Raw genomic sequence first — 3,095 nt, forward strand, 5'->3', positions numbered from 1 at the left:
GGGAAGGTCATAATTTAAAAAGCAGCAACTGACATGCTTACTCCTTACAGCTGAGAGGCATCAATGAGATTAGACATAGCCAAGTGTTTGCCAGATTGCTGAATGTTTTGTTCAATACTCTCTTTTGTATAATAGTGTTGTTTTACCTGCTGCTTTAGTACTTTCTGAAAACCATACAAAGAGAGTTGAAAAAAGAAATTTAAAAGCTCTTGAAGTATTGCCCAACAGGTTTCCCCAGCTAGAATTAGTCAAAAAAGTTCCAAATTTCTTAATACACATCCCCTTTGTCACTTTTCTTTGTCTGGGAAACAGTGTGTGTTTTTCATAATGATCTTAATTATAGACAAGGCCAGTATTTTAATGTAATCCTTCAAGTCACATTCATCCCATCCCAATCAAAAGCTTTGTAAGTGTAGGGTATTGATTGTCTTCAGTCAATTGATTACCCTACTGTGATTTCTGAATAGAGACAAATACTTAAAATAGAGGAATAATTCTGAATCCGTGTGTTTACAGTTCAAATGTAGAAAAGGGATATGGGAAAGCATGAATGGTATGCAAGAACCTTAAAAATATAAGTTCAAATATGTAATATGAATTTATCCTAATTATCTAGGGCAAGTTACTGTCATGTCAGGGTAACCTGAACTGGGAGAGAACAATCTCCTTGAGAAAATTATTTCTCCTCCTACACATGTTAGCAAGGATTACATACTTTAAGTAAAACGGTCAGAACAGATGAATAAAACAAAGGAGAACCAAAGGAGAACCAAGAACCAGACTCAAATTGTGACATTCGTGTGTTGCAGCTTACCTGGGAATTGTAACAAAGACCTAAACTACTAAATGGGAACTCTAAACATAATTGTCCAAAAATTTATAGTAAAAGAATGTTAAGGGCTAACAAATAAGCATACTATTATATAGTATTATAACATATGTATGCAACCAGAATTGATCAAGGACACATGAATGCCTGAGGTTCTGCAGAGTTATAAGCAGGGATCCTGATTTTCTCTGATTTAAAAAAAAATCCCCAATTTTTGGTTTTGAAGAAGTAAACCAAAATCCACGTTTGTCCCTGATTAAAATGAAACACCACTAATATTTAGTAGTGTCTCATTTTAATAATGGAAAAATGTGGATTTGGGTGGTTTTTTTTAATTGAAAATTGAGTTTGTTTTTTTTTTTGTTTGTTTGTTTTTATCAGAGAAAACCAGGTTCCCTGGTTATTTATAAGCAACAGAAAGTATATGGTCAAGTAATAGAAAATGTTGGGTAATCTTAATTACTGGCATTACTTTCTGCAATAGCTATAATTAAAGGAGACATTTTCATTAGAATTCCTTAAATAGTTTCAGTATCTACTTTTAGTTATTTATTTGGGCTACATTTGGTCAGTGGTATAATTATCACAATTGTAGCTTCTCTGTTGAAGGCAGAATTTGCTGTGTATTTCAAATTTGTGGGAGAGGAGCTAGGAGATGAAAAATTATGGACATGCCCTACTAGGGGCAGATCCAGGAAGGGTGTACTGGTGCAGTCACCCCATCTTCCATTCCTGCTGCTGACAGCATTTTTGCTTAGGCAGCAGTGAGAGGTTCAGCTGAATGTGTGGCTCATTAACATCTATCTAACTCCTTCTAAACTCTTGCTTCCACAGGTGTTAATGAACCTTTCTCCTTTTTAATGGTCTTGATGTCACACTGGTCCAGCTAGCTTTTTCTGTTGAAATTTTGCTCTTAGCTACTCCTGTTTCACAGCCCTGAAGGTTGTTTTTTAACTAATTCCAATAAAGTTATATTTGCTTTTTTCTTTGATCTTAAACTGGATAAGATTGCCCTAACCACCTGACATATTGTTAAAGCCTTTAGTTGCTTTTTACCTGGAAAAAATATGTTGTGTTATATGGGATGAACATCATCTGAACTCTACTTTTCAAAATCCTAAATCCACCCATGTTTCCAGCTCACTCTCTCCTGAGCAGCCACACTCTGGCACTGTGTGGGTAAAATTACTGGGCTACATATGCTTGTGATCTCACCTAGTAAACAGCAATGCTTATCTTCAAATTACGTGAACAAACACAACTTCTTGAATAGTGAGAAAATACAGTTGCAAACTGTACCCACAAAAATAGAGGCTCAAATTCAGCGTGACTGGTAATATGTACCTTAATCATTTTTGTTCTTTTTTTTGCCACAGCATTTTTATGGATGCTGATGCTGGTGTCCAAATATGAATAAAATGTATTTGATGAGACCTCAGCAAAATCATGAGCAGTCTGATCTATTTTTCTCAGCAGTTTTAGATTACATTCTTCAAAACTTAATCTCTTTTTCCATTTTAATAAACATATTTTGGATCACTTTGGTTCTTCTAGTTTCTTCCTAGGGGGCGTGTCTACATGAGATGCTGCATTGCCATAGCTACAAGCTACAATATAGCGTCAGCATGCACAAACCATGACACTTGTTACTACTGTGCAGTAGCATAGGAAAAAAACCCCATGCAGTGTCAGGACTGCTTAGTAATACTGGTTACTGTGCAGTCCTTTACTACTTGCTTAAGCAAGTAGTCCTTAAGCAAGTACTAAAGGACTGCACAGTACTAACTGTGCAGTTCAGTGCATGTGTACGCACCCACTGAGGGTTAAAAAATCTCCCAATGTTGTATGAACTACATATGTTATCTTTTTTTTAAGATCATCTAAATTAACAAGAAAATTAAGATTGTATATTGTCTTATTGATTATTGAGCAAGTAGTGGCAGCAGTTTTCAAGTAGTTCACTGGGACTAAGAGCAGCGTTCCAACTAAGATACGCAGCGTGCATGGCCGCACAGGTGCGCTCATGCTGTGCTGTCATGCGTGCCTGCATGGCCGCACATGCTGTACAGCTTAGGGAGAATGCTGACCAAGAGGAGGAAGGGGAAGAGGAAGAGAAGTCAGACACCAGGCTCCAAATTCTGCCCTGGGAAGGCAAGTGAGCCAGGACTGCCTGTGTGTTTGACTTGGTGAGTGTTTGTTTAGTGGTCTGTGTGTGTTTTGGGTGTGTGCTCTGAGAAGCTGGGAGCCATTGCTAGATAAGTGATTA

The sequence above is a fragment of the Gavialis gangeticus genome, unplaced genomic scaffold, assembly GCF_001723915.1.
Source record: "Gavialis gangeticus isolate Ggan-Ray unplaced genomic scaffold, GavGan_comp1, whole genome shotgun sequence".
NCBI classification, from domain to species: domain Eukaryota; kingdom Metazoa; phylum Chordata; order Crocodylia; family Gavialidae; genus Gavialis; species Gavialis gangeticus.